Source organism: Dipodomys merriami, unplaced genomic scaffold (assembly GCF_024711535.1).
Source record: "Dipodomys merriami isolate MVZ:Mamm:240054 unplaced genomic scaffold, mDipMer1.0.p SCAF_78, whole genome shotgun sequence".
Classification (NCBI taxonomy): Eukaryota; Metazoa; Chordata; class Mammalia; order Rodentia; family Heteromyidae; genus Dipodomys; species Dipodomys merriami.
In genome coordinates this window covers 2119408-2137076 of record NW_027206379.1, presented here as the reverse complement: position 1 = coordinate 2137076, position 17669 = coordinate 2119408, and the positions used below count along the sequence as shown (strand labels likewise).

At 44.3% G+C, this 17669-nt stretch overlaps 1 pseudogene; it reads left to right on the top strand.

Moving 5' to 3' along the window:
• The first annotated feature begins 8861 nt into the window (after positions 1-8861).
• Positions 8862-9265, top strand: LOC138818609 (large ribosomal subunit protein eL27 pseudogene; annotated as a pseudogene).
• Positions 9266-17669: the final 8404 nt, after the last annotated feature.

The following is a 17669-nucleotide window of genomic DNA, read 5'->3' as shown; positions in this document are numbered from 1 at the left end:
CACAGCGCGCCTGCTGCTCCTGGTGCAAGAATGCGACTCACACACTTAGATGGGACAGGTAGCTCCTAAGATCACATGGCACAATGTATGTGCAACAGGCCCCATGTGACAGAGCATGCGCGCGCGTGCACACACACACACACACACACACACACACACACACACATACACACCAGGGCAGTGCCCCGGTCACGGCAGCCCCAGCAGGCTGGCTGCTTCAGGGTGGAGGTAACTGAGCCTCATCCCAGCCCTTGGCAGCGTTGCTCTCATTAGGTGTCTCGGTGGTACTTGTGCCTCCTCCCTATCTCTTGGTTTGTGGAAGTTCTGGATCGTGAGTAGAAGATCAAGCTTTGTTGTAGCCTCTGTCCCCTGAGAACCATCCTTGTTCCAGAAGCCTCTGCCATTTTGCGAGTCTGCACTGTGATTTCAAATCTATTTGAAGCTGGGCGCTGGTGGTTCACGCCTGTAATCCTAGCTATTCAGGAGGCGGAGTTCTGAGGATCCAGGTTTAAAATCAGCCAAGGCAGAAATGTCTGTAAGGTTCTATGTCTAATTAACCAGCAAAAAGCCAGGAGTGGAGGTGTGGTTCAAGTGGTAGAGCACTAGCCTTGAGTGAAAAAGCTACAGAACAGACAGCATACAGGACCTGGGTTTAAGCACCAGGACCAGCATACACACACACACACACACACACACACACACACACACACACACACACACACACACACACACACACACACACACACACACACACACACACACACACACCTGAATATAAAGAAAACACTTAAGGAAAAGGACAAAAATTTCTATCTAGATACATTTGAGCTGTGGCTGCAGAAAGTTTCCTCTGGGATTTTTTAAAATTGCATTTTCAGGGATAGTTTATATATGTTTAGAATGCCTATAATGAAGTCAGGAACCCTGAAATTGAGACATCAGCATTAAAAAGTCATCTTTGCATAGTGATTACCCCTGGGAGTCCTGGCATAACCGGACAGTAACTTCCGTGGGAGGTCCTCCAGACTCGCCACTCACAGGTTCCCAGGGCCCCTCTGGTGTGCAGCTCCCAACCCCAAATTACAGATCTCACCAGAAAACAAGTCACCATGAGTAGAAGACAACAGACCCTGAAAGGAATAGAATTAGGTCTCCCCTCTGAGAATTTCTCAGCTAGAAGAGGACATCACCTTGGTATGTATGGTTGAGAGCATCTAAAAGGGCCCATGGCATGACCTGACTCTGTGTGTGTGTGTGTGTGCGCACGCGCGTGCGCGCACTGTCAGTAGGGTTGAAACTCAAGCCTGGGCACTGTCCCTTTCCTTTTTAACTCAAAGTTGGTGCTCTGCCATTTGAACCACACCTCCACTTGTTTTTTTTTGGGGGGGTGTTCAATTGGAGATAGGAGTCTCACAGACTTTCCTTCTTGGGCTGGCTTGGAATCAGAGTCCTCAGAACTCAGCCTCCTGAGTAGCTGGGATTAAAGGTGTGAGCCACTAGCATCTGGTTTATGACCTGATTCATGACTTTTTACATCTTTGTGTGATTTACACCTCTTGATTGTAGTCTGGGACCTAGTTTTTTTTGTTTTGTTTTGTTTTGTTTTTGTTGGTCATGGGGCCTGAACTCTGGGCCTGGGCGCTGCCCCTCAGCTCTCCAGCTCAAGGCTATTACTTTACCACTTGAGCCACAGTGCCACTTCTGTATTTTTCTGCTTATGTGGTGCTGAGGAATTGAACCCAGGGCCTCATGCATGCAAGGCAAGCACTCTACCACTGAGCTACCTTCTCATCCTGGGATCTAGTCTTTTAATTTAGTGAGTCAATAAACTCATTTAACTGTTTTTCTAAGTGCAGGGGATGGAGCCCAGGGCTTTGCCCATGCAAGACAAGTGTCACGAACCAGCAGGCACGGGCTGCCTTTCCGCGCTGCCCCGATGGACGTGGTGGGCAGGCTGGGCCAGGCTCCTCCGGCTCATTGAGGGGCTTGGTGGGTATTTACAGACTTGAGGATTGGAAGATACCAGCAGCAGGAGTTCGCTGAGACCCTGGAAACCTATAGTGTAGCAACAGGTTCCTGGCCTCCAGGATCAGGTGAGGCCCCAGTTGTTTTCCTCTTGGGCCAGGACTTGCAACCACAGCATTGATGATCCCATGGTCCAGTGACCCAATGATACAGTTCAGTGGTGTCTGTTTACTTTTAGCTGTCATGGTGCTGCAATGGCTCAACGGCTTGTAGCTATCTTCTGTCAATTTGGTCCTGATTTATCTCAACTGGCCTGCGGCCAGGCAGCGAGATACTGTCTCAGCACTGACTCTTGTTACCCGAGGAACCACTTGCCAACCTCCTGTGCCCTTGGCCACCCACAGCTATTGGTGCTGCTCTCCTTCAGATTACTCAACTGATGATAAAAATAAAAAGTAGTCAAGGGGGGCTGGGAAGGTGGCTCAGTGGCAGAGCGCTTGCCTTGCATGCCTGAAGCCCTGGGTTCGATTCCTCAGTACCACATAAGCAAAAAGAAAAAAGCCGGAAGTGGCGCTGTGGCTCAAGTGGTAGAGCTAGTCTTGAGCTGAAGAGCTGAGGGACAGCGCTCAGGCCCAGAATTCAGGCCCCACAACCGGACCCCACCCCACCCCAAAAAAAGTAGTCAAGGCCTGGCGTCAGTGGCTCACGCCTGTAATCCTAGCTACTCAGGAGGCTGAGATCTGAGGATGGTGGTTCAAAGCCAGCCTGGGCAGGAAAGTCTGTGAGACTCCTTATCTCCAATAAACCACTCAGAAAACTTGAAGTGGTGCTATGGTTCAAGGGCTAGAACACTAGCCTTGAGCTGAAGAGCTGAGGGACAGCGCTTAGGCCCAGAGTTCAAGACCCATGACTGACCCAAAAGCAAAAAAAAAAAAAAAGTAGTCAAGGCAGATGGGTTCTGTGGCTCTCACTTGTAATCCCAGACACTTGGGAGGTGGAGATTGGGAAGGTAGCAGTTAAAGCCATCCTGGGCCAAAAGTTAGCAAGGCTCCTATCTCCATGAATATAAAAGATCTGGGCCCCCATAGGTGACTCCTGTCATCTTGGCAGTGCGGGAAGTATAAAAGGAGCTTGGCCCATGCTGATCTGTGGGTGAATGTGAGACCCTATTTGAAAAATGATTAAAAGCAAAATGGGGAGGTCAGGGGAGATGGTCAGTTAGAAGCACCCGCCATTTTCATTCCTTGAATGAGAAGAATCTCATGACACAGAGGAGACTAGACTGTAAAGAGAGGAAAAGAAAAGGAAGAGAGCCAGAAACCATGGAGGAGAGGAGGAAGAGAAGGAGAAGGAGGAGGAGGAGAAGGTGGAGGAGAAGGAAGAGAAGGAGGAGGAGGAGGAGAAGGTGGAGGAGGAGGAGGAGGAGGAGGAGGAGGAGGAGGAGGAGGAAGAGAAGGAGGAAGAAGAGGAGGAGGAGGAGGAAGAAGAGGAGGAGGAGGAGGAGGAGGAGGAAGAGGTGGTAGAGGAGGAGGAGGAGGAGGAGGAGGTGGTGTGTGTATGCACATGTATGTGGGTGTAGCCACATACAAATTAATAGAAGTTTATGCTTTGTTTTAATATATACATCTATTTGTCTCTGTTGCTTTTTTGTGTGATTATTTTGTTTTATTCATTTGTGTCATTTTATGAACATCAAATTTAGACAAATTTATACCTCGCTCCCATTTTCTTTTCAGTCCTGCTTTTTACCTGCATTCTTTTTTTTTCCTGAAGCCATCATGCCTGAACCGCAACACCTGCCTCTCAGTTCTCAATCTTAAGTTCGAATGTTTCTTCTCTTTCCGACCCCCTCCCCGTTGGCGCTTTCCCTCTGTCTGCAGTTAGGCTGCTCTGCGCTGCCCCTCACGCTGTTTTCCATGCACTCCTCTGTCTCCAGTCCCTCCTCACTACCCGTGCTCTTGGCTGGTAACTAGATCACCCAAATATAATTTGTGTGTTTTTTTCTTTCTTTTTTTTGTGTGTGTATCTATTCCATCTTCTTCATTTTGCCTCCTCCTGCGTATCAGCACAAAGCTAACTCAATGTTTTCTGCTTGCCTCATTTCATTTTCGCCTTAGCCTTTGCTCCTAAGTACCCCTTCCTCCAAGTAGGTAGCATTATTCACAGGTGATCTGATGGTCTCCTGCCAGTCACCACCACATGGGGCTACATTTCCTAACCACAAAGATGCTTTTACTTCATTTAAAACTATTGGAGCCAAGCGCTAGTGGCTGTCATCCTAGCTACTCCGGAGGCTGAGATCTGAGGGTCACGGTTCAAAGCCAGCTAGGGTAGGAAAGTCCGTGAGACTCTTTTCTCCAATGAACCACTAGAAAACTGGAAATGGCTCTGTGGCTCAAGTGCTCGAGCGCTAACCTTGAGCTGAAGAGCTGGGGGACAGTGCCCAGGCCCAGAGTTCAAGCTCCATGACTGATTTAAAAAAAAAAAAGATTCTGGAGCAGCAGCAGTTGTGGTTTGTGAGCTGCAACAGCTTTTGTAGCTGAGCTCCCCTCCCTGAGTGGAGATGGTCACACACAGCTGTTTGGGGCATTGAAATGAATCATCTGACTACTGAGCCACACTAAGCGTCCAAGCTAGCTTAACAAGAAAATACTCAACCCAGTGGTTGCCCAGCCATAAATCATCTGAAAACAAAATGAAACAAAAAAACACCAGGGCTGGGAATGTGGCTTAGTGTTAGAGTGCTTGCCTACCATGCATAAAGCCCTGAGTTCTATTCCTCAGTACCACATACACAGAAAAAGCCAGGAGTGGTGCTGTGGCTCATACAGTGTTAGTCTTGAGCAAAAGAAGCTCAGGGATAGTGCCCAAGTCCTGAGTTCAAGCCCCAGGACTGGCAAAAAACAACAACAAAACAAAAAATACCAGCACAAAGGACACAGGAGATTGATTCTTCACCTATGCCCCAGATGTGCAAATCCCAAAGAAAACCCACAAAATTCTTAAGTTAAAAAAAATAAAAAGCTAGCATCTCCCTCCAAAGCTCCACAATAAAGGGTTTAAGTGATGAAGATGAAACTTAAATGAATTAAAAAAAAAACAGTGACAAGAACAATTAATGAAACCAAAGATGAAATGTATGAGCAGCAGAACAAATTTAAAGATGACACAACTAAAGATTCAAACAGACAGCTATACACAACAAGAAGACAATGAAGGATATGGAAGAATAATTCCAGCAGCTGGGTGCTGCTGGCTCGCACTAATCCTAGCTACTCAAGAGGCTAAGATCTAAGGATGGAGAATTGAAGCCAGCCTGGGCAGGAAAGTCCATGAGATACCACCAAAAGCCAGATGTGGAGCTGTGACTCTAATGATACAGCACCAGCCTTGAGCAGAAAAGCTAAGGGATAAGCACCCAGGCCCTGAATTCGAGCCCCAGGACTGGCACCAAATAAGTGAAACTTTTTTTTTTTTTTTTTTTTTTTGCCAGTCTTAGGGCTTGAACTCAGGGCCTGGGCACTGTCCCTGAGCTTCTTTTGCTCCAGGCTAGCATTTTACCACTTGAGCCACAGTGCCACTTCCAGCTTTTTCTGTGTATATGGTACTGAGGCATCGAACCCAGGGCTTCATGCATGCTAGGCAAGCACTCTACCACTGAGCCACCTTCCCAGCCCCAAGTGCAAATTTTTATTAGTATGAATTAATCACACAAAGGGATTTCATGGTAATATTTACACACGTGCATACAAGATACTTTGATCAAATTTACCCCATCTGTCTGTCGAACCCCTCTCCCTCTTCCTCCTCCTTTCAATACATTATGCTAGCATGTGATGCTGTGTTCGTCCTCACCCAGGGGGGACGGGGAGCAGACACACCCTGATTTCTGGTTTTGCTGTTTCCACGGTATTATGCAACCACTGCCCTTCCCTAGTTCCATCACGGCAGAATACCATCCAGGAAGCAGCCCCTCCCCATCTCACCCGCCGCCAGCCCAGGCGAGCTGGGCTGAGCTCCTGACTGTGTGCTTGGTGCTGCTATCTCCCTTCCAACGAAGCTCGCCTCTGGAGTCTGACTGCCTTCATTCATGCAGCCATCTTGGCATTCATCCAGGCACGAGTCTACACTTCAGGACTGGTTTTCTTTCGGAGAGCATCTTTCTATAAGTCTTTGAATTTCCAATTAAACTATTTTCATACACAGATGCAATGTATTTTGATATTCTTCCCATTCTCCCCTTTCCTCCTCTCCCCCAAAGAGTTTCTAGTGATAAATCTCCTTTTCTCTCTCTCTCTCACATACATATACATATATTCTAGTTTCCATGTATGAGTGAAACACATGGTCCATTGTTTCTTGTCAGCCTTACCTCACTCAGTATGGTGTCTACTTTTTCATCTATTTGTCTACAAATGACATAATTTCATTTTTCTTTTTGGCCTAGTAATATTTCATGGTATGTGTATGTGGTGTGTGTATGTGGTATGTGTGTATGTGTGTATTGTGTGTGTATGAAATTTCTTTATCCATTACTAGTTGTTGGGCATGTGAGCTGACTTCATTATTTTGTAATTGTGATCAAGACTGCAAAAACATGACTAGACAGGTTTTTTTCTTTCTTTTTTTTTTTTTTTTTGTCAGTCATGGGGCTTGAACTCTGGTCTGGGGTGCTGTCCCTGCGCTCTTTAGCTCAGGGCAAGTGCTCTACCGCTTAAACCATTGTGCCACTTCTGGTTTTCTAGTGGTTTTTATTGGAGATAAGAGTCTCATTGACTTTCCTGCCCGGGCTGGCTTTGAACCACGATCCTCAGAACCCAGCCTCCTGAGTAGCTAGGATTACAGGTATGAGTCACTGGTGCCTGGCCAGGTTTTGTTCTTATATATTGATTTACTCTCCTTCAGATCATTAAAGTAGATTTTTATCTAAGAATCATTAAAGTAGATTTTTAAAAACTTTTTCTGAGTAACAGGAGCAGCTATTTTTGTTCCCGTGGCTCTATAGTATAGCTTTTTTCATTCGGACACATGTTTTATCTATCTCTTTATTTATTTTGCCAGGCTGGGCATTGAACTCAGGGCCTAGGCACTACGGCTCTGCCACCTGAGCTTCAGCACCATTTCCAGCTTTTTCTGAGTATTTTATTGGAGATAAGAGTCTCATGGACTTTCCTGCCCAGGCTGGCTTTGAACTGCAATCCTAAGATCTCAGCCTCCTGAGTAGCTAGGATTATGGGTGAGCTACCAGGGCTCAGCATACACATTATTTTATATGATCAGAGGCATAGATCTATACTATAACTTGATGTCTGCCATTGTGATAAATGTTGCATTGATCTCTTTGCCCAGGATTAATTTTTTCCTGTGGGGTCTCTTGTGCTTCCAAATGAGTTTATTGATTGATTTTCTATTTCTGCAAAGAATAACACTGGCATTTTGATGGGTATTGCACTGACCATGTAGATTGCTCTTGGCAGTACATCCACTTCCATGATATTAATTCTGCCAATCCATGGGCCTCATGAGAGGTCTTTTCATCTCCTGGTGTCTTCTTCAATTTCTTTAAAGTTTTTTGATTTTTATTGCAGAGGTCTTGCCTTCTTGGTTAAATTTATAGCCAGTTTTGTTTTGAGGCAATTGTAAATGGATTCATCTTCCTGGCTTCTATACCATTATTGGTATATAGAATTTTGATTGTCTGTATGATGAATTTTGTTGGGAAGTAACTGAAAATTTTTGTGTCAACCTTAATCAGTGATATTGGTCTATATCTTTCTTTTTTAAAATTATTAAGTAGTCATACAAAGAGATTGCAATTTCTTAAGTCAGGTTATGAGTACAATGCTTCTTTTCAATGTCACTCCTTCCATTGGCCCCCCCCACCCATTTCACCCTATATCATTTTCTTTTATCATTATGTCCTAGCTCAGTTTGAGAATGAGTATAATGCTGGCTTCCTAACACAAGTTTGGTAACATCCCTTCCTTTTCTATCTCATGGAAAAATTGGAGGCGTATTGGTGTTAGTTCTTAAAGATCTGATAGAATTTGGCAGGGAATTCATCTGTTCCTGGGCTTTTTTTTTTTTTTTTTTTTTTTTTTTTTGTGGTGGCGGGGGAGATGGGGAAGGCTCTATTACTTCTTCATTATTTCAGCTCTGCTCGAGTGGCTTCTTTTGTTTGTTTGTCTTGTTGTTGTATATGTGGTACTGAGGAGTTGAACCCAGGGCTTCATGCATGCTAAGCAAACACTCTACCATTAAGCAACATTCTGAGCCTGTTCAAGTGGTTTCTATCCTGTTGGTTCATTTTCGTAGGTCAAATACATCTTGAAATAGATGTATTTAGGGCTTGGAGATGTGGCTCAGCTGATGGAGTGCTAGTAAATGAGCAAAAGCATCAGGTATGGAATTCAAGTCCCAGTCTGGTGCCAAACAACAACAAAAGAAAAGAGCTCCAGTTTAGTTGAGTTTAGTTTTTCTCTGACTTTCATTGGTGTTTGTTGTGATTTCCTGGTTTCATCTCTATTTTTTTTTAGTTTGAATCATTTCCTTCCTCCTTTTGGTAAGATTGGCTAAGAATTTGTCACTCTCATTAAAAAACAAACAAAACAAAAAAACCCCACCTTTTTAGCCAAGTGCTGGTGGCTCACGCCTGTAATCCTGGCTACTCAGGAGGCTGAGATCTGAGGATTGAGATTCAAAGCCAGCCCGAGCAAGAAATCCATGAGACTCGTATCTTCAATAAACCATTCAGAAAACCACAGCGGCTCAAGTGGTAGAGCACTAGCCTTGAGCTGAAGAGCTGAGGGACAGCGCCCAAACCCAGAGTTCAAGCCCCATGACTGACAAAACAAAAACCCCATCTTTTTGCTGTAGGGCTGCTGGGTACTGTTGAAATGGGTAAGTTCATGAAATCCAGGAAAGTGATGCTGGTCCTGGCTGGACGCTACTCCAGACATAAAGCCATCATCATGAAGAACATTGATGGTAGCCCCTCAGATTGCGCCTACAGCCGTGCTTTCATGGCAGAAATTGATCACTATCCCGGAAAAGAGACAGCTAACATGGACAAGAAGATTGCCAGGGGTCAAAGAACAAGTCCTTTGTGAAGGTTTATAACTACAATCACCTATGCCCACGTAGGTGGATATCCCCTTGGACAAAACTGTGGTCAACAAGGATGTCTTCAGAGACATCTTCAGCTCTTAAATGCAAGGCCTGATGGGAGGCCAAGGTCAAGTTTGAGGAGAGTTACAAGACCGGCAGTAACAAGTGGTTCTTCCAGAAGCTTAGGTTTTAGATGTTTTTTGTTTCCACCATTAAAAATAGGGGAAGGGCTGGGAAGGTGGCTCAGTTTTAAGAGAGCTTGCCTTGCATGCATGAGGCCCTGAGTTCAATTCCTCAGCACCACATAAGCAGTAAAAGCTGGAAGTAGTGCTGTGGCTCCAGTAGTAGAGCACTAGCCTTGATCTGAAGAGCTGAGAACAGTATCCAGGCCCAGAGTTCAAGCTCCTCAACACCCCTAGCCCCCCCCCAAAAAAAGGCGGGGGAGGGGAACAAGTGTTAGTTTTATAGTTTTAGTCTCAATTTCACCCGTTTCTGTACTAATTTTAGTATTTCTTTCCAACTGCTCATTTGGGGCTTGGCTTGTTTTTCTACAAGTCTGAGGCACCTCATTTCTCTATTTAAGATTTCTGTTTGTTATTGTTTCTACTGTGTAGGCACTTACAGCTATACAGCTTTCTCTTAGCTCTGTCTCGAAGTGTCTGGTAGGTTTTACTTCAATCTTCATTAGAAAAACTTGTTCATGTCTCTCATTCTTTCTTTCTTTGTTTTTTCCTGGTTGTGGGGCTTGAACTCTGGGCCTGGCTGCTGTCCCTGAGCTCTTCATCTCAAGGCGAATGCTCTACCCCTTGAGCCTCAGTGCCACTTCCGGTTTTCTGGAGGTTAATTGGAGATAAGAGTCTCTCAGACTTTCCTGCCCAGGCTGGCTTTGAACTGTAGTCATTAGATCTCAGTCTTGTGAGTAGCTAGGATTACAGGCGTGAGCTTGTAATTTTTTAGGGGCCCACTTATTCAATCATGTGTTGTCTAGTCTCCATGTGTTCAAATATTTTCTGTAGCTCTTTTGGTTATTGAGTTCTAGTTATGGTCTGATAGAAGGCACTATTGTAATGTTTTTGCATTTGCTAAGAGTCACTACAGTCCTAAACTACTATCTACTTTTGTAGGAAGCCCCGTGGACTGCTGAGAAGAGTATGCCCTGGACAGCTGCTAGATTACAGATGGATCAATTTATTTGGTCTCTGGTGTCATTTCGTTCTGAGTGTTTTTTCCATGTGTGGTTATTGATTTTTTTGCATAGATGGCCTATTTACTGGTGAAAGTGGAGTATTAAAGTCTCCCGTTATTACTGTGCTGGGGTCTGTTGGTGATTTTAAGTCCAGATGTGTTTGTTTAATGAGTGTAGGTGTGCCAACATATGGTGTGTTTTAATGACTTATTTCCTCTTCATGAATTTTCCCTGCCTTTTATATTTTTAATGAGGCCCTTTCTTGTCTCTTCTGACTAGTTTAAGTTTAAAATCCGTATTTTCTCTCTGTGTGTGTGTGTGTGTGTGTGTGTGTGTGTGTCTGTGTGTGTCTGTGTCTGTGTGTCTGTGTGCCATTAATGGGGCTTAAACTTAGGGCCTGAGCACTGATCCTTAGCTTTTTTGGCTCAAGGCTAGTTAGTGCTCTACTTGGGTCACATCTCCATTTCTGGCTTTTTGGTGATTAGTTGAAGGTAAGAATCTTATGAACTTTCCTGCCTGCACTTGCTTTAAATACTCAGATCTCAGTTTCCTGAGTCAGCTAGGATTATAGATATACTCCAGTGGCACGTGGCTTAAATTCTGGGTGTCAGCAGTGAGTATGGGTACTTCTGCCCTGCTTTGGGGACCTTTAACTTGGAGATCTTCCCCATACCAACATTTGTCTTTGTCAGCAGGATGTGTTTCTTGTAGGCAACAGATGGCTGCTCTCACATCTAATAACAAACATCCACCCATCTTGTTTGTGAGCACAACACTCAGAGCCCTAGGAAAACTCTCCCACATCTCATCCCAGGACATTGGAGTTCTTGTTACCTCTCCTAACTCAGGAGGTGGGCAAGTGACAGAGGCAAGTTCTAGTGTTGGCAGCTTATGCTAATACTTCCTATGATAAGAATTTCTTGGGACTGGGAAGGCGGCTCAGTGGTAGAGTGCTTGCCTAGCATGCATGAAGCCCTGGGTTCGATTCCTTAATACCACATAAACAGAAAAAGCAGGAAGTGGCGCTGTGGCTCAAGTGGCAGAGTGCTAGCCTTGAGCAAAAGAAGCTCAGGGACAGTGCCCAGGCTGAGTTCAAGCCTCAGGACTTGCAAAATAAATTTTAAACATCACACACAACTGCTATAAATGGAATAGTGTGACATTTGTATAGAATAAATCCTGGGGGCTGGAGGCACGGCTGTCATCGGTAGAGCACTACCTAATGAGCAAAAGTGACAGGTACTAAAATCCAGTCCCAGTCTCAGATGAAAGACAAAGAGAGAGGGGGGGAGGGAGGGAGGAAGAAAGGAAGGAAGGAATGAAAGAAGGAAAAGAAAAGATTCTGTAAGTTACTCATTCAGTTGTGGCATGTGAATGATTCTGTGAAAGTAACCCCATAGGACATCCAGGTCTATTTTATACCCAGTGAATTTCTTAGGTCAAAAAACAAATAGCCTGGCTGGGAAGGTGGCTCAGTGGTAGAGCGCTTGCCTTGCATGCATGAGGCCCTAGGTTTGATTCCTCAGCACCACATAAGTGGAAAAAGCCAGAAGTGGTGCTGTGGCTCAAGTGGTAGAGCGCTAGCCTTGAGCTGAAGAGCTGAGGGACAGCGCCCAGGCCCAGAGTTCAAGCCCCACAACCGACAAACAAAACAAAACCAAATACACACACGCATGCATGCATACATGCGCGCGCGCGCGCGCGCGCGCGCACACACACACACACACACACACACACACACACACACACACACACACACACACACACACACACACAGACCCCGGACCTCAACACTGAAGCAGAACAGGAGAGAGGATTCAAACAGGAGCCTTGTCCTTCTTCAGCCGGAAGTTTTGTGGGCTCCACTTCTTCAGCTGCCCACTGTCGCTCCAAGTCCTTCTCAGATTTTTCTTTGTCACTTTCTCCTCTTCTGTATTATCTTTAACTTGCCAGGAAAAAAATTCAAGCTGTGCTAATTCTGACAAACATAATCCAACAAGTCACCCAGCCAACTGAGCCATGCTCCCTGCCACCCACCTGGCCAATGGTTATCTTGATGGCTTTGTCTGGAGTCATAAAGGAAGCATGTGGCGAAGCCAGTTCTGCCAGTAGTTTCACTGTGTTGGCATCTTTCCTCTTCAGTTTAGGCAACCATTCCCCAACTCTGGCTAAACCAGTCAGTTCTTTTTTTTTTTTTTTTTGGTCGGTCGTGGGGCTTGAACTCTGGGCCTGGGCACTGTCCCTCAGCTCTTCAGTTCAAGGCTAGCGCTCTACCACTTGAGCTACAGCGCCACTTCCTGTTTTCTGGTGGTTTATTGAAGATAGGAGTCTCAGGGTTTCTCCTGCCCTGGCTGGCTTTGAACCACGATCCTCAGATCTCAGCCTCCTGAGTAGCTAGGATTACAGGCGTGAGCCACCAGTGCCCGGCTCCAGTCAGTTCTTAACTGCCCATTTCTTCACTGTCATTTTCAAACACAGTAACACTTCATACCTTATCTTTCTTTGCTCAAATCTCTACTTGGGCTTTATTTACATTTTGGATTTCCGGTGCTGAAGCCCATTGCTGTGAACCTGGCCTCAGTTAGTGAAAGGTAGTGTCTCTCATCACTTCAGACATCAACATTATGTCTCTTATCTTCTTTGGGATCAGTCAAAGTGAAAGTTTGTTATACAGGAATTGGACCTCGAGATACAGTAAAACCACATTTTGAGAGGTCAAATCAGGAGTCTTTATTACAAAGCCATATTCTTCCCATAGTAAGCCCACGGTCCCCCCATATATGCTTAAGAACTTTCACCAGGGACTGAGGGGAGTCTGATGGGAGGCAAGTTAACTCTCTGTGTGATTTAATTTGGCCTTAGTATAAATTGATATGTAAAGTGCTCTAGGCTAAAAATGGGTGAAAACTCAGTAAGGCCACATGGTGGGCTAAGGGTTCAGCTTCATGCGCCCCCAGCCGCTCTTCCACCAAGCTCACTCCTCCACCCATCGAGGGAGTATTCAAGGCCCATCTGTAGGCTAATGTGCCTTGCTAGCAAAGTTGTCTAAACATATTCTGTTTTTGGTTATCGAAGTCTTGGTTATCTGTAAGAGTAAGAGATTCTGTTTGTTGGCAAAAGTATTTTTTTTTTAAGTTTTTGTTTTTCTAACACTGACCACATGGCTCTATAGTGCCATAAGCAAAAATACCTCTTGTCACTGGAATTCCAGAAAATATATGGCCCAGATTCATTTTTAAAATCTAAGGGTACTTTAAGACCACTTGTTCACAAGTGTGTGTGTGTGTGTGTGTGTGTGTGTGTGTGTGTGTGTGCACATGCGTGCAAATATATTCCAAATAATCTGGTATTTTGATACAAAAAATAAACTGTCAGTATGGTGTGTAGTCTTTTCTATCAAACTAAAGTGCTTCTCTGTTAATATGGTAATATTTTTATTTTGATATTTCCTGAAATTCTTTTTTATTTTTGCCAGTCCTGGGGCTTGAACTCAGAGCCTGGGCATTGTCCCTGAGCTTCTTTTGCTCAAGGCTAGTGCTCTACCATTTAAGCCATAACACTACTTCTGTTTTTTTCTGTTTATGTGGTACTGAGGAATGGAACCCAGGACTTCATGCACTTCATGCACTTCTATCACTAAGACATATTCCCAGCCTGGTTTCCAATCTTAATTAGTATCCTAAAGTGCCATATTCAGTCAAAAATGAACTAGGTTGTTTAAATAAGTTGCTGTTCCAAAACTCTCATCATGACTACTATTGAGTTTTGCCTTTGCAGATTTGATCTGTAGCAATTACAGGCAGACCCACAGAGGGACAGATGACTCTTACAAGTTTGTCAGATTTAACTTTGATCCTTAATAAGTTCCAGGTAAGCCCTGCTTAAAAGCTATTTCTGTTGATCATGTTGCTTCACTTGGAAATAAAAGGAGCTATTGGCAAAGACTCTCATCTGACCTGTCAGTCTCTCCCTTCCAACATGGGATTTGGCCAACTGCCATTGCTGGAGAAACTGCCTTAAAACCAATGGGGCCCCTAGATATTCTGTTGACTGTTCCCAATGCCCTCCCTGCCATCCAAGCCAGTGTTTAGAGGAAAAACATCTAGCCAAGACGATGGGCAGAGAACAAAACTCTGAAGGGTGGTGGATGGCCTCACTCCCACACGGAAGGGACTGTAGACCATCATCCTGACCATTCTCATTGTGGTAAAACAGACTGGATCCTGCCTGGCTCAACCACGCCTGGTTAAAACCTGCTGTTTGGGGTGGAAGGCACACACCACTGCGGGTCCACTGAAGCTGACTTTAGCCTCACACCGACCCTTTACCCTTTCTGTCAACTCCTTCCCTGAAGCCTTTCTTTGTTTGACATAGGTTTATAAACCTGACCGTGCCTGACCTGGGAAAGGATTGCTGGTTATGTTTAAGTTCAAAGTCTCCTTATTACATAGGTGTTGGTCATACCAAATCAACTTTTTTTTTTTTTTTGGTTGGCCATAGGGCTTGAACTCTGGGCTTGGGTGCTGTCCCTGTGCTCTTCAGCTCAAGGCGAGCACTCTACCGCTTGAGCCACAGCGCAACTTCCAGTTTTCTAGTGGCTTATTGGAGATAAGAGTCTCACGGACTTTCCTGCCCGGGCTGGCTTTGAACCGTGATCCTCATATCTCAGCCTCCTGAATAGCTAGGATTATAGGCGTGAGCCACTGGCGCCTGGCTGGACCTTCTGTTTCTACAACAGAGGGATCTCTGTGCAGCCTTAGGAGAAGCATGTTTGCATGTTTGCTAATGGAACTAGTTTAGTACAGGAGAGCCTATTTACGGTGAGGAAAAAAAATAAAGCAAAATTATGAAAATTCCTAGAATTGTTTCCAAAAATTATTTAATGCGTCCTCATGGCTAACAACTCTGGTATCTGCAGACATGGGGCCCTTCATTCTGCTTTTCTTGTCTTCTCAATTGTTTTGTAAACTGTGTTCAAAATCATATGAACTCAGTTAAGCTCATGGTCCTAACAGCCCAATACAGCCCTCTCACCGAAGAATCCATGATTTTTATTCCATGCACAGAAAACCAGTGGGGAGTAAAATATGGCTACTGGGTCTAAGTAACTTCATCTTGTCCTCAGTGCTTCCTGGTGTTGTGATAGATGGTGGGGACCTCACCCTGTTCTGAAATCCCTAGAGGTGAAATGGGTCATTCTTTGGGTTGGGGATGTATCCTATTGTTTAGCTCCGGGACAGTTTTGCTCCAAAGAATGCTTGCCATTGATTCCCCTGATTGTTCTCCTAGATAGTTTACTTTGCTTTGGATAACACTTATTCATATAAGATCCAATCGTGTGCTTTTGGCCTTTATAAACGGTGCAAGCTACATTCGGGGCTGCAGGTTCTTTGGGACATGAGCCTGCTTGCAGTCGCTGGCTTTGTAATAGACTCTTGATTCCATCCTGCAAAGTGTGGTTTTCCTGTATCTCGCTGATCAAATTCCAGGATAACAATCGTTAATTTACTGATTGGGTATATTTTAATTCTTTACAAGCAATACCAATTTCTTGTTTATTCCATTTTCTTTAAAACACAGATTTTTAAAATTAATTTACTTTCTTGCTATTATAAAGGTGATGTACAGAGGGATTACAGTAACATGAGTCAGGTAAGGAGCACGTTCCTTTCCTACAGTGTCTTCTGTTCCCTCATTCTCTCCCAGTCTCTCCTTCCCATCTCCACCCACGAGTTGTGTAGTTCACGGTCACCAGTGTCCACTGAGCTCCACTGCTGCACTTTGTCACCATTTTTCCCTTGAGTTCTGTACCCCCCATCCTCCCAAAAGTAGAAACATGAAATCCGCCATACATAAAGAAAAAAGAATCAAAAATAATTTTTTTCAAAAAAGAAGAAAAAAAGAGATCTCATTTCCATATCTTGAGTTTGTATATATACATATTATATATATATATATATATATATATTATAAATATGAAGAAGTATGTAGGCATTGCACCTTTGTGATTCTCTCCCAAGACTATCTTCTTTTGGTCTCACTGCATATGAGTATCTAGAATCTTGTATAATTTGTCATATCCCAGTGTGCTTTAGATCTAATTTCTGCATATCAGAGAGAACATGTGCTGTTTGTCTGTCTGAGCTTTGCTTACCTCATTTAACATGATTTGTTCTGGTTCCATCAATTTCCTTACAAATGACAGAATATTATTCTTTATAATGGCTGTGCAAAATTGTAGGTACCATTTTTTTTTGGGGGGGGGTCTAGTTGTGGGGCCTGAACTCTGGGCCTGGGTGCTGTCCCTCAGCTCTTCAGCTCAAGGCTGGTGCTCTACCACTTGAGCCACAGCACCACTTCCGGCTTTTTTCTTTTTGCTGATGTGGTGCTGTGGAATTGAACCCATGGCCTCAGGCATGCAAGGCAAGCGCTCTACCACTGAGCCACCTTCCCAGCCCGGTACCATTTTTTTTTGATCCATTCATCTACTGTGGGACATCTGGGTCATTTCCATATCTTGGTTATTGTGAATAGTGCAGCGATGAACATGGATACGAGGTGTCCTTATCATATCCTGGCTCATGATGCTCAGTGTAGATGCCTAGGAGTGGTATTCCTGGGTCATAGGGAGGGTTTATGTTTAGTTTTTAAAAGATCCTCCAGACTGCTGTCCAGAGTGGTTGTACTAGTTTACATTCCACCAATGGTGCAGTAGGGGTGCTTTCCCCCACAGTCCCCCCAACATTTGTTCTTGTCCAAATTCACAATGTTGGTGAATGTAACTGGGGTGAGATGGAATCTCAGGGTTGTTTTGATGTGCATTTCCCTTATGGCCAGGCATAATGAGCATTCCTCCTGTTTCTTTGCCATTCTTACCTCTTCTTCTGAGAAGTCTCTCTCTAGTGCCTTTGCCCATTTAATGACTGGTTGATTAGGTTTGGGAGGAGTTAGTTTCTTGAGCTCCTTTATATATTGGATCTTAAGCTTTTGTCTGATGTATTGCTGGTAAATATCTTCTCCAAATCTGTTGGCTGTTTTTCTAGTTTAGTAACTATGTCCTTAGCCATGCAGAAACTTTTTATTTTGATGTAGTCCACTTGTCAAGTCTCATTTCTATCTCTTGCAGCTGCTGTGTTTTTAACTACCTTGTTTCTGAGTTTGCTTCTCCAGGCCTCATTTTTCCTAATTTATCCGGCTTCATTTTCCCCTAGAGTCACTTCGGTCCCTGATCTTAAGTGAAATAACTGGATGACTATTCCCTGTATTTGCTTTAAGCTTGAGTCTTTAAATTCCTGACTGCTGTTTACCATGCCTCATTTTCCCTAATCTATCCTGCCTCAGACTTGTTAGCATTTTCACTGGACCTGCCAAAGATTTGGGGCTAAGAGTTCCTGGTGACCTAATTTACAAA